Source organism: Ictidomys tridecemlineatus, chromosome 9, assembly GCF_052094955.1.
Source record: "Ictidomys tridecemlineatus isolate mIctTri1 chromosome 9, mIctTri1.hap1, whole genome shotgun sequence".
NCBI lineage: Eukaryota > Metazoa > Chordata > Mammalia > Rodentia > Sciuridae > Ictidomys > Ictidomys tridecemlineatus.
This window is the reverse complement of record NC_135485.1, coordinates 66,218,032-66,232,646: the sequence shown is the minus strand read 5'-3', so window position 1 is coordinate 66,232,646 and position 14,615 is coordinate 66,218,032. Positions and strand designations below refer to the sequence as shown.

The 14,615-nt window shown below is 36.5% G+C and overlaps 1 protein-coding gene across 3 annotated transcripts in view; it reads right to left on the bottom strand.

Annotated features, from left to right (window-relative positions):
* Arhgap24 (Rho GTPase activating protein 24) overlaps window positions 1-14,615 on the bottom strand; it is a 711,589-nt gene that overhangs the window by 448,918 nt on the left and 248,056 nt on the right. The window contains exon 1 of one of the 3 annotated variants that reach the window (XM_078021563.1): window positions 8,658-9,084. The exons of the other annotated variants lie outside the window; for them this stretch is intronic. The gene's annotated coding sequence lies outside the window, so the exon portion shown is untranslated. Of the gene's footprint in view, window positions 1-8,657; window positions 9,085-14,615 lie in introns of those variants that run through there. 3 annotated transcript variants of the gene reach the window in all.

Below are 14,615 nucleotides of genomic sequence, written 5' to 3'. Positions count from 1 at the left end.
CCCTTAGACACTTCCAGGTTCTTTCTTGTGTGTTGAATCACCTCTCTCTCCAAACCCATGGTCGATGAAACTAGCTGATTGGCATAGGACATTTATGAAGGAAGGGTGAATTACATGTTATGCTATATATACACCTTCTAGATCTTCATTCTATAAAATCCAAACATCCATTTCTCAGACCCCTGCCAAAGGCATTCACATAGTCATGTTCTTATCAAAATTGCTCCAAAGCAACACACTGCCACTTGGTAACAAAGACTTTGTCAATGCTGGAACAAACTTAGTGTTATGATTTAGATGTGAGGTGTCTCCCAAAAGCTCATGTGTGAGACAATGAAAGAAAGTTTAGAGGTGAAATGATTGAGTTATGAGACCCTTAACCTATTCAGTGAATTAATCCTTTGATAGGGATTAACTGAGTGGTAACTGTAGGCAGGTAGTGTGTGGCTGGAGGAGGGGGTTCCTGGGGGGAGTAAGAGTGAAGCACAGCTCCCCGTCTCCCCTCCCCTCCCCGCCCCACATTCTGGTGGGATGTCTTGAGCCACTTTCCTCATCTGTTCTGATGTTCTGCCTCACCTTAAGCCCTGAGGAATGGGGCTGGCTAAATAGGGACTGAGACTTCCAAAACAGTGAGCCCCCAAATAAACTTTTCCTCCTTTAATTGTTTTTGTCAGGTCTTTTGGACACAGCAACAAAACGAGCTGACTAAAACAGACAGCATATACTCCAACTTTTTACTTCACAGAAAAATTAAATGATTTGCTGAATTTATAGATGCTAAGTAATACCACAAGTAAAACTGGAGTCCACATCCTTCTAGCTCATTCCCCATGCCCTTTGCACTCCTCTCCAACCACTAAATGTAAAATAAAGAAAGAGCTTCCAAAAAACCTCTCACGTAATGGTTTAAATAGAAAATTTTATCTTTGGTGAACCAGAAGGTAGAAGACATTCTTACCCCTGAAATGCGTTTCTACTGACACCTGTGTCTTTAAATATATTCTCACGCAGCACTAAGAACTAACTTTTAGAAAAGTTAATACATACCTATTAAAAGCTAACTTTTAAAAAAATCCAGGTAATTTTTTAATGGAAAATAAAGTCTGTAAGTCTTTTCTAGTCAATTTGGATGCTTATTTTTTTCCAAACAGGATATTAAAGGAAATATACCTACCAACCATAAACCAAATACTACAGTAAAAAATACCCCACACCGTGAACAAAGACTAGTCGATTCAACACTATGCATTTAAAATAATAAAATACAATCATTATGTATGTTAAATACATTAATTATTTTCTCTGCTGGTGGGGAATCTCCCAGTATATCACTTTCATTTTTATGAAAAAGGTTTTTTAATCATCAGTTTTATTAATGAATGAAATGGATGGCCAACCTCCTATCTACATATTCATTTCAAAATAAATATTTTGATTAATAAAATATTGAGTATAGTTTTGTATAATTTCTTAATTCCTACTTTTACAGCTGTTTAGGCCTCTGGACTATTGTCTTTAAATACTCAGGGCTCAGGGTTACACACAGAGAATGTTTTTATTTCAAAGTTCTAGAAGAAAGTACAGAATTTAACTACTAATGCTGTTCTACAAATAAACTAATTGACTTCTGTGGGACTTAACCACCTGCACTGTGAATAGGCAACATAGAAAAATAAGGGGAAACAGCTACGTAAAGGGAAAGTCACACAAACACTGCTCAAAATTGTGCAGGAAATTCAAATCTTTAGTCCATACAATGTCAGCAGGTACTTTAAACCTCTCTTTAAGTATTAGGCGTATCCTTCTACTGCTTCATCATTTCCAAGGGCCACCTTTGACTATTAAATGCTCCTTGGACTCTAGTGCACATCAGAATCATCTGGAGGCCTTGTTAAAGTGAAAATGCTGGTCCCATGTAGGGCTCAGAAATTTGGATTTTTCAGGTGAAACCAATGCTGCTATCCCAGTGCCACATTTAAGATCTGGTATCTTTAAGCATTATTTAGTGCATTTTTTACTACTACCAATAATCATAAGTACATTTTTCATTTTTATAATGTTCAAGATATTCACACACACCACTGAAATTTAAAAATAATAAAACTCTTCTGCTATATATAATGAATCTTGATTTGTTTTCTATTTTGTTCCATCTTATTCTATGCCTTTTCCTTAAAAAAAAAAAGTATTGGTCACAAACAATTGATTTGATGTGACAAGCATTGATAGATCCAGACCTACAGTTTGATAACTATTGCTCAGGATTCTCTCTGTTCATCATTCAATTTAATGGTACTAATTATTGACTTGTATTGATATTTTTCAGGTACCAGACACCCATCCAGTTTTTTTACCATGCACTGCTCATTTCATAAATTAAAGATGCATAACAATACCATGAGGTAGGTATTAATAAATTCCTGTATTTGCAGAAAGAAAAACTATGGTTTAAGACCCAAGGTCTTAAGGCTGAAGCACATTAGAGCCAGGGTGAAACTAGGGTCTAATTAAGAAGTATAGTGGAAAAGTTTGCTCCCTTGGAGTAGATATTTTACTTTGAATCTCAGAACTACCATTTAAAGGCTGTTTGATTTGCAGCAAAGTACTAATCTTCTGATTTTCAGTTTTCCTTTCTATAAAAGCAATATAATAATAGGGCTTATAGACATAACTATCACAGAGTGGGGCTTCAGTAATTGTTATTTACTGTCTATTATTAGAGATTGAATTCTTAATTGCCACATCATCCATTGCCTCCTTCCCCTTTATCTTCCCTTCCAGTTGCTATTGCTAAAGAAATTCTTTCCAGCTCTACTTTATTTTTCCCCTGGGTCTCTAGTCCTGTTTTGAGACCAGGGTCCTAACTATATGTCAAACCCACAAAACACACAGACTTTGATTTTGAAATTCATAACTGAAAAGCACCAAGAAGGAGGAGACCTAGTACAAATGACAGGAATTTGGGATTCCATAGATAAAACTTTGATTCCCAAACCTATATCACTTAATCACTTTATTACCTCTTGACCTCTGTAAGCCTAATACATTCACATAGAGTAAAAAAAAAATAATATTTAAATTAGATATAATATAGATTACTTCTAGAATTATTAATTTTAATTACTTCTGTAATTAGAAATAATATATGCAACAACATTTCATATAGTGCTTGATACATAGTGTGTACTTAATTCAATAGAATGACCATTATTATGAGAGTCTATGAGACTTGAAGAAAGACAAAAAAAATTCAAGACAAAATAAAAGCTGTTTTTCCCCACAGAGAATTTTAAAAATTATTTTTCGTTTTCTGAAGGTTCAATTTGACAAGCAGAAGACAGACCCAATTGCAACTCTATAAGCTTTAATTTATTTATATGCTTTATTTTTAAGAAAAAAAATTGTTCTCTTCCATTTCTCAGAGACATTCCCAACAGAATTCTTCTATACATTGGTGATACACATTTTGAAAAACATCCATGGTTGGCTTTCAGTATCTACTTTCAAAGTTAGTAAAACATGGTATTTCTTCTAAGGTTTTAAAGACATGCAATATTTGGGGATAAGGTCATTGTCTCTATCAGGGAGTGTAAATATGGTACCTAGAACGTTTCAAGGTGCCACATAAAATGACCTGGAAAAAAATTACTGGCTCTAAAATACTAAAGTAAAACTACACAATAAAAATTTATGAATATTTAACCTAATATTGAAACAGTGTTAAAAAGTACTTAGTGAGGAAATTTAATCCTCACCATAGTGGAAAGTTAGCCTAATTAAATGATGTGGGTATCATGGATACATTAATGTAAGGGCAAAAGCATGCAAACATAGCTTAAGAAAATTTTAACCAGGGTGAGATTCAGCATCAGGTCTAGTTCTCAGCTCTCCTCCTTAACAAAAAGATACTAATTAATCAGAAGAGATGCTGTTTAAAATTTCTGGCCATAAAGACCAAGATGAATTATGTAAATCCTTACATAAAGAATATCAAAATATATAACAAAAAGTGCTAAAATATATTCCATACAGCTCACATCTTTTATATTAAAAAGAATATTGTATTACAGCATAGTTCAATGACAACATTTTAATACAAAGGCATTGTAGTGTCAGAAGAGTAGGCAAGTTTTGGGTTACATAATTTGACACAGATAGAGAGGGCTTGAAAAACTTAGAGAAATAAGTGATTGGATTATTACTTTTAAATATTAATTATTGTTATTCCAGGATTTCCAGAGATGATGAAGTAATTTGAACTTAAGGTTCCTGACTAGAACCTGACATTCAAGTATGATGCCTTCTTGATTGAAATACTATCCATCTGCCAAACAGCAGGTGTGCAAGTAAGGAAGGTAACACTGATCTAGCAATAAAATAAGCCCTTTTGTATTTTGGATCAAATGGAGTGTAATCCCCTTTCTACCTATTAGGCAGTAGAAACAATTGTAGACAAACACAAAATTTTTTTGAGGAAAAAATTTTGTTTCTTCCATGCTCAAATGAGATGAACGAAAAATAAAGATAACAAAGAACCAGTAACATGAAAGAGGGTGTTCTCTAAATTTCTTCCTCTACATTCATTCCATATTCTCCCTGAATTAGATCTGTTCTCTCTCAAACACTAGGATTCAAATAATTATTAAATAGCAAAAATTAGTATTTCAATTTGTTTGATTAATTAAGACTATTGCCCATCCCATGGGCAGTATATCCAATTTTACCCTTATTAATAGTATTCATAGCAAAATCCAGGATCCCCCACTAGGACTGGATCACAGATTTTATAGTACAATATTAATATTTGTGTAAAATGTATATGTATTGTAATTGTTTCTGTTATTTTTAAACTCAGTTGCATTTTGTGATTTCCAAAAGAAAAAGATGATTCAACAGTAGTTTTTGTATTGTTTTGCTTTAGAATTGCACAAGCACAATATTTCATCTATTGTAGAGATTAAATAGGGATGTGTGGGCTGGTCTAGAAAACAGACTATATTTTCTAACTTTGTTACTTTTGGAAAATGAACTCAGAGTCCAAATAGACATTTTTTTAAAATGATCTGTTAGTATATAACTATTTGCATGATTTGGAATCCACCAGCACTTCATTCATTCATGACTTGGCTTGAAAATGTGTTAAGGAAACATTACCTACTATGTTTCAGATACTGGTTTGGGCACTTGAATACAGGTAATTCCTCACCACCAATATACCTCCTGAGGAATTAAAAAGTAGAAGTGGAAAGAGATACTTAACAATTATTAAAATACAGTCATGCTTCACACAGCAATTCAGTCCATGGCAGACGGCATAAAGGACAGTGAGGGTTATAATATAGTCTAGGTGTGTTATAAGCTATGTCACCTAGCTTCGTGTACACTCTATGTTGTCTACACAATGGTGAAATAACCTAATGAAATGTTTCTCAGAATGTGTACCCATTTAAGTGATACCTGACTGTCATCATTCAGAGTATAATAAAAACATATAGAAGCAGACAAGACAAAATCATGAATTCTTGATGCATTGGATTGGGTAAATTTTCCCAAGGGAAAGTTCTATTCAAGGTGTGCCACCAAGAATCAAAAGGGACTTTCCAATCAAGATGGCATTGCAGAAGAATTAATCCATGTACAAGAGACAGAAGTGTGAACAGTGAGGAGCTCTTGCATAGGAAGAGGAAGCTAAAAGGCAAGACTGGAAAGAGCTTTTATAGAACATTCTAAAGGTTTAGAGTTAACATTTCAAGACATTAGGAGCCAACAAAGGTTTTTGAACAGGGACTGCACAATATCAGATCTGAAGTTTACAGAGTCATTACAGCAATGCCACAGTAAAGTGTAGATGCTGCTTAAAAAGCACACACATCGACAGTAGCCTCTGAATATTCTTTGACTCTTCATCACAACAGTCCTTCTACTTCCAAATGTGCTTATACTTAGCTGCTGCAAACAGCAGAGTTATAAAATTTCAGTTCATACAGGAAAGACAAATGGGTTTCCACTGCAAGACTCAATGTGACGCTCTGGCTCCTTGCATGAGGAACATTCACTTCCTGGCTAAGTTGACCATTTCAATTTTATTTTTAAATATTTTTCTCCATCTGGGAGAAATCTTAATCCTTTAGACATGGCTTTAAAAGTAATCAGTCATCTCTTCATTGAAAATCTCTTCAGTATTTTTCCTCAGTACAATGTGATCAGTGTAGAATGGATCCCTGAGGTTCTGGTTATCATCCTCAACCTCCTCTCCTCTCATGTGTGACCAACTGGGTGACTGTCCTTCTCTACTAAGTTTCAGGCTCAGGCTCCACTCACCTCCTGCATTTTACTTTTCCAAAGCATTCACCTTTACCAAATATCAAAACATATCAGAAAGAAGGAATCAGCAATAAACTCAACTCATGGTAAATTCATTGTTCACTACTGTCCTGAGAATAGCAAAGGAAAATTTAAAAAAATAATGACAAATAAATAAATAAATATATTTTTAAATAAATAAAAAATATCACAGATAAATAAGGTCTTGCAGCACTACTCATACCAAGAACAGGAAGCAAAGGCAAGTTCTGAACTTCACAGAAAGCTGCTGCTTTCAGCACGAGAAAGCCATGCTTGACACTAACAGCCAGAAAGAAAACACTCTTCAGTGGGCCAGTAGGTCACACTGTGTCTCTTAAGGGCACTGTTGGTAAACACCACTTGGCTGGGGCAGCAAAGTAATCAGACTCAAACTACTCAACTACTCATTACCACCTGCCACACATTCCACACCCTGCCAACCCCACCCCTACCCTTCATCTTGCAGAGTCCATGATCATACAAGAAATAAAACCATGATACATGAAAACTCCCATTACTATCTCAAGCAAAAGATTAAGGGATTTCAGAAACAAACAAACACATTTTTACACCAAAATCTGTGTTTTTATCTAGAAAGATGTATTCCTATTTATTCTGCACTGGATTTTTTTACTTTTTCTTAAAAACTTACTTTTGCCCCACTTGCTATCAGGTTTTTGTTTTCAAAATAGTTCAGACTCGCAGTATGTAGACCCCAAAAGAATATTACAAAGAAAGCATGCTCATCTCAAATCCAAACCCCTAAGATGAAGTAATAAAACCAGGTAAAGTAATATAGTTGAAGGTCAAGGACAGTCTGTTGCACATGCAGAAAAAATGATTTAGTAGAAAACATTCTCCTTCCTAATACCATACTAGATATATACCCCAGATCTAAAAACTCACAGTTTATCCCTTATTCCCACTTAAAGTTCTTTCTGCAAGAGCATCCCTCCTCTGTGTGGGAGGAGGATATTATTTATTTTAGAGTTTTGTCAATGGAGGAGGATATTATTTATTTTAGAGTTTTGTCAATATCTCAGTCCTCTAAAATGTCTAAGGTGAAATCTCTGACAACTCAGTGATGGCTCTAGAGAGAACAGACTTCCAGACTTGCTACCCGAAGGTCAGGCAGTCAGAAAAGATGAAAAGAGATGCTTTATTATTTCTTAGGAGTTGAAATATTCCTAGAGAAGAGAAAGTATTTAAAAGGGAGAAGAAGATCTTAATAAGTCTTATAATTCAGCTTTACACTTCTTTTCTGGCTTTTTCTACTACATTAATTCTGTATGTTCTATGTTTTATGATGCCCAGTTCAATACCAATGTGCCCTTGAGGGCTAGTTTTGAGTTCTAATTAGAATTAGGGAAGAGAAGGTATTGAATCTGTCTGTCCATCTTTTCAGTAACTGAGTAACTCTCTTAAACTCTACCGCAAACATCTCTGAATTTCAATTAATTTGTTTTACTAGTAGACACAGCAACACATATTGTTTTACTTACTGATAGCCAAACCATTTACAACTTCTATATTTCAAATATCTTGCTTTATTTATTTATTTCCTCTTTTTTAGAATGAGATGAAATGATGCTTTGAAGATTCAAAAAAAGAGGAACATAAAATATGATGAAAACAGAAATTGCTTGAAGATGATATTTAATTCAAAAAAAATGAAATAGATATAGACAACCAGAGAACCTGGAATTCTTAGTACTAGTTGATATTGAAAACCTAATATCTCTAAGGAATTCGGAGTAACATAATCTCCCTTCTATTTGGGGACTTATAAAAGAAAATCAATCTAAACTATTTTTAAACCTGAGAACATGTTATATGTTTATCCTTGAGAGTGCATGGGATACTTCCTTAGAATGCTACTTTAAAAAAAAAAATTCTAACAAAAAACCTTTTGAGTGATTTAAAATTCACCCAAAATTCCATAAGGCTCTGTGTTTAAAAAGAAAAAAAAAAGATATTTATTGAAACCTACCTCTGTATAGCTGTTGTCTAAGAAACTCTTGTAAGACACTAGCAGAACCAAGGAGGAAGGGGAGGAGGGATAGTAAGAGAGGGAACTGAACCGCAGAGTTTTTATTAATTCCATCTATTTTGTAAGCCAGAAACACATATCGCCAGCTTGCTATTTCCCCGTCCGCCTTCACACACACACACACACTCACACACACTCACTGCACCAGCACTGAATTCCTGGGATCCCGCCTCACTCCCAGCCTCCCCCTCCCCTGTCGCCTGCAGCTGCGTCCCACCCTCCCACCAGGCTCAGCGCACTCCCCCGCAAACGCGTCACCTACCCTCTTAGGAGCGCACGACAAATTGGCGATGATGGCTGCTCCAGTGGACAAGCCTCCCTGGACTCGCCGAAAGAAAAGAAAAGGAAGAAAAGGGGTGGCGAGGTTCCCTTACTTCCCACAACAAGGGGAAGTGTGCAGCCCCATTCACTCGGCGGCTCCGCAGCCTTGGTTTCTCAGCAAATGTGCGGCGGCTGAAAGAGCTGCAGCTGCGGTGGAAAGTTGGAGGGGTTTCCCCCAGCCCGTGGTGACTGGCTCCTCTCCGGTCCCCGCCGAAGCCTTGACAGCTCCCCTCGCCTCCCAGACTCTCCTGAGCCTGGTTGGTTTTCACCCGGGGCTGGGCTGAGTTGCCACATGCACTTGAGAAATCCTAGCAGTTGCGCAAAGAGTCGTCCCAGAAGTTAGAAAGAGTGATTGTGTGCGAATGTGTAAATATACAGTACAAGAGGCTGGAACAACTGAGTGGGGCCAACCCTGAGACGCAGCCCGGGGTTTCAGATTTCATTTGGCAACTGGCAGCTTCAGAGGACTCGAGCCGCCTCGGTACTACTGGGGAGGCCGGCGGGAGCCCCTCCCTCCCACCGCCTGGGTTATCTGGGAGCCCAGTGACACTGCTGGGCGCCTGGCTCTCCCCTCGACCAGACTGCACCCGCCCTGCCTTGGTCCCTCTGCAGCTGGCATCGCTCATTTCATTTCATGTGTAACATGGATACGTGTTGGTCACAGATAGGAGTCTATGGATGCCTGTCTCCTGTCCTCAGAAGCTCTGTAATCTTTGCCAAACCCCACACACCGGTTTTATTTGCTTCCACCAACTGTCTCTGTAAAACCTTATTTCTCCAACTTAAGCCCTTATTCTTAGAAATGTGTATTTAGATGGAATGTCCTCTAGTTAGGTCCTTAGAGAAATTCTAAATACGATTTCCTTATCATGGCTTTAGAGTTCTCAGAATTACAGGGCATGCAAGATGGATGTAGACCCCTTCTTCCCACCATTACCAAAAAAAAAAAAAAAAGTCTATTTCAAACAGATCTTACAGTTGTGATTATTTGGCACACTGATCACATTTTTTCAAAAGTTTTATAAAGGTGTCTTTTGGGGAGCTCTTTAAAAATCATCACCAGAATTCTTAAGACCCAAGAGTCTCCTCTTTAGGGCTATCTGGGCATAGAGAAGATGAACACACATTCAGATTTAGAAACATCAAAAATTAAAATCTCAGTGGACACTGATCCATCTTCCGTCTTTTTCTTCTGTCTGGAAAAACCAATCTGCCATATCCCAGACTGAGGTCCTATTAAAAATACTGATTTTCTGGTAGAAGAATTCTCAGCCTTTAAATGAATCAAATTAAGTTCTATGGGGGAAAATAACGTCTCTTGGCATTTCCTTTTTTAAAAATGTGTGGAATTTGTAGCCAGAAGCAATGTACCCTATTTTATAATTTGTGAAAATAAATGACCTTCATCAACTCGTGTGGCTTTACATGTTCCAACAGCTCCCTGGCAGGTGGAAAGCCAGTGGGCAGTTTTAGATGAAAACTGGAAAACAATGAAATTAACCAAACAAAATCTGTACACTCCTGATGGACTGAAAAGCCTCAGGAAGGCAAGGTATGATTCAAATTTGTGACATTTAAAAAAGACTCATGTTTGTGACCTATTTAGGGATCTAAGGAATATTATTACTGCTATTTAGATTCAAAGTGATACAAAAATTGAACTCAGAGTGGTTACTGGGTAGTCCCTAGTCTGAGAGATTGATATACCCTACCCTTGCTTTCAGAACCTTCAACCTCTGATGCTAGATATCATTTTTTTGATGTATGTGATACATGTGATTCTCTTAAACTAGAAAGTACTAGAGAGTAAGATTAGGCAGGTGATAGTGGAGGAGGATTTAAATTCATCAACACAAGTCCCTTCTTCCCCTCCTACTTCTCTGCAGAAAGGGTCATTTTATGCCCTTCTCAGAAGTCTTTGTAGGATTTAGCAGAGAATCTGTGACAAGAAAGAATAACCTGAAGTAGAACGTGATTGGTTGTTCACTAGACTGTATGTTATTCTGCTCTTCTTTTGTGGGTTGAGAATGGGAGACATCCCTCCTATGCATCTTAACAGCTTAAAAGGAGAGAATAAACTCTTGAACCAGAGTCTCTACGTTTTATCCCCACCTGAGAAGCATGCTGATATGACACAGACTCCAGGGAAGTGCTGTCACTTAGTTCCCAGAGTCTATACTGTGAATTGCCCCAGGGATCCTTTAAAGATAAATTTTACTGGGCAATATCAGTTCTAAGTTAAAGGCATGTTTCTGACAAAAGCTACAAAACCCCAAAATTATTCAAAGGGGAGGACTAACTTTCTAAGATTCCAAAGTTTTAAACCCTTACTTAAGAGGAAGATTCTACCAAACGTATAAAAGCTATCAAGGGAAAGTAGGGTTTGAAGGGCCTCAGTGTTTGGGGGCATGTTGTGTAATACCTCCAGGACTAGAGGGATTACAGAGAACTAGAAATGAAACAGGAGAAAAAAGAAAGAAGAAACACTTAGACGAGTTGTTTGAGCATCACTATTGCCAGAGTTAAGAATAGGAAAACTATAAAGAAAAAAACCCTGGATACTGTTCCTTTCATGCCATTTTTTAATTGGATCTTAATTAAGGGAAACTCAACAAGCATTTGTATAATTACTTTGTCTAATATTTCAAGTTATATGGGTCAAATGTTACTATTAAACAAGTATGGAATAAAAATGTCTTAGTATACTTTGCTAATTTAAAAATTGCAAGTTTTCCACCAGATTCTTGGCAGATTCTCTGAAGCCCTTAACATAGAATCACTCATTGTCATATCAGCCAATTGTTCATTAATATCAGATACTAGGGCTTTTTAAATATGTTTTCTTTTAGGAAAGCATAAATTCCAAAGAGGGCAAAAAACACAGTAACAAAACTGAATAGTCAAGAATTGCCAAAATCCTAACATTTCCTAAGGACTCTCACCAACAATGCAGAACTTATGTGGGTACTGTAGTATGCCAAGATCTGATTTCAGGATTAAGATAGCAAGCTATGCCTTAAAGCATGTCTGTTTCCAAAGGTCTGTTTTTGTTTTTTCTTTTCATTTCCCATTGGAAGTCCCTTTTTGACAAAGTCCAGCTTTGTCTTAGCTAAGTAAAGTGGAAAGCAATGAGGGAGTTTCAGGCCCACCCTCCCCTGAGTCTTTGGATCACATGATTCAGGGAAAGGGGATGTTCTGCTATTGTTAACCATGGGGCAAAATGAACTGTGTTAAATCTCTGGAAGAAAGACAATAAATGAGAGAAAGAGCATAGAATAATCAACTATAGCTTTGGATTTCTTCTATTCTCTAATTTCATCACAGACATGCTGTCACTCAATGGTTTTAAAAATCAGGCATGTTATGTTGCCATTTAGATTTTGAGAGGATCATGGTATCACTATGCTCTTACTGATTTGATATATCTTGATAGCATACCAAGTTATACTCCATCATTCCCCAAGTATCCCTGCATAGATGGCACACACACAGACAGACAGACAGACAGACAGACACACACACACACACACACACACACAATCCATAATTAAATTTATTTCCAAAACAGTGTTTGCTGGTACTTGTCTAATTACAAAATGAGTTAGCTCAACTCATGAAATTTGAAAGATACAAAGGAAAACAAAAGAAAAAGTCAAAATTTTTCTATGGTCTTATCATTTAGAGACAACTATTGTTAATATTTTGAAAAAAAAATTATATATATATGCATAATATTGTCCTGTTTTGTATAATTGTTTGTGTCATACTATAAACCTGGGCCCCAACTTTAATCCTCAGTTTCTTTATCAAAATGATTTTCCTTTATGTTTTTTAAACCTAGATTCAGGAGTTTGCTGGATTCTGTTAAAGAACAAAATTGTCCCTACTGAGATAAACATATTTCCCCCAGTCAGGTCCCACCAGAAATCTTCCACTTTATACCTGAATGCCATTCCTAAGTATTTCACTATCCTAAAGTTTCTTTGTGCTTGATGACTCACAAATTCTCTAAGACAGCCTTTATATTCCCATCATTCTCAGTTTATCACACTCCCTCCCTTTTCTCTGCTTACCCATGAGTAAAGGCATGCATGCACAAATCACACACACATACACACACACACACACACACACACACACACACACACGTCCAAATGCATATTATGCATGCACACGCATAATGTGAAATGTTTCTCCAGACATGCAGTTTTCCACTTGTAGACCCAACTCTGAATATAATACTTATAATATTTAGCAATATAATTACATTTGAGTACTTGATCCATAGCAAAATAGACTTATACCCAATGTACATACCATTTTGCAGATTAGCTATTCCCATTATTGGAATCTTCTCATTAATTTTTCTGGGGTGGGTACTGGTATTGAACTCAGGGGCACTCTACCACTGAGCCACATCCCCAGCCCTATTTTATATTTCATTTAGAGACAGGGTCTCACTGAGTTGCTTAGCACCTCACTGTTGCTGAGGCTGGCTTTGAACTCATGATCTTCTTGTCGAAGCCTACCAAACCACTGGGATTAAAGGTGTGCCTCACCACGCCTGGCCTCATTAAGTTTTGTTGAAAATTAAATACTTCCACGGAAATTAGTACCAAACTTTTCTCAAGAATTATTTACTTGTAGTCTACCTAAATTGCATGCATCTTTTAAAAGTTTTCTATAACCTTACTATGCATGTAAAAAGTTATCAATAGTTCTTCACATTCATAGTTTTCGTGTCTAACTGCAGGGTTACATATATTCCAAGTCTTATCCTCTATCTAGACAATCCTTATTTCATTGTATTTTAATTAGATTCCAAGCTCTTTAAATAATAGATATACTTTTGCCTCCAATTAAATTCTGTTCCCCTCTGCATTGCCAGCTTTTTATATTTGCAGATAATTTGAAAATTAGTGGGAAGGAAGAAACTTCACTTCATTGTGGATTCTTACCCCACTGATAGATAACATACACTCAAGGCACAAATCTAACTGATAAGAAAGCTAATGGACCTAGATACTAGGCATAACTGATCCCATGCTTGATTGAGTGCAATTTTCCTCATTTGGGTCATTAACTAGAGACTAGGGGCTGAGGACATTGCCTTATATTGTCTAAATCCAAACAGATTATAAATAAGGCATAAGCCATCTTCTTGCTGCAGCGCAGACATAGCATTCAACTTAGTACACTATTTTCAGTGCAAACTACGTAAGAAAATATAAATGAGTTAATATAGCTCATTACAATATATTAATAATGCTAATAATAAGATGATAGGAGCATGCCTTATAAATTGCCTTCCCATATATAAATGTCTTTGATTGCAACAATGGTAAACACCCTGTCATTATTTACATTTTACAACAGAAAGAACAAAAAGATACACTGTATCCTCCTTTATTAGCAATCACATAAGCTTCAAACAGGTTGGAGATAAAACTGGAGTTCAAGCTACTCCAGTGAAAATTCTGGATTATTTTCACTATTGTGTCAGCAATAGCATCTTCCTATGCAAAGGACAGCACAATTTGCCTTTCCTGTGTTACTTATACTGTCCAGGTGTTTGACAATCATTGTTATTATGCTCTTTTGTGAGGAAGGAGATTGTCATCCTCCCACAGACCAATTTTAAATGCCATTTAAGGTATTAATTTTAATGTCTTTCCTGATGAATCTTTTATTCAAGTTTCTCACAAATGGCAAAATTAACTACTTTCCCTTTTATCTGTGCCTACCATCTGTTAGAGGTGCTAATAAACAGTGAATTGGTCAAAAAGCAGGCAAAAATATCAGTAAGTAGGACAGTAAGTGGTTCAGATAATTCACTACCTCGAAAATTAGTTCCTGGAGAAATGATCAAGATCTTTAAACTAAGACCTGAAAGTGAGAC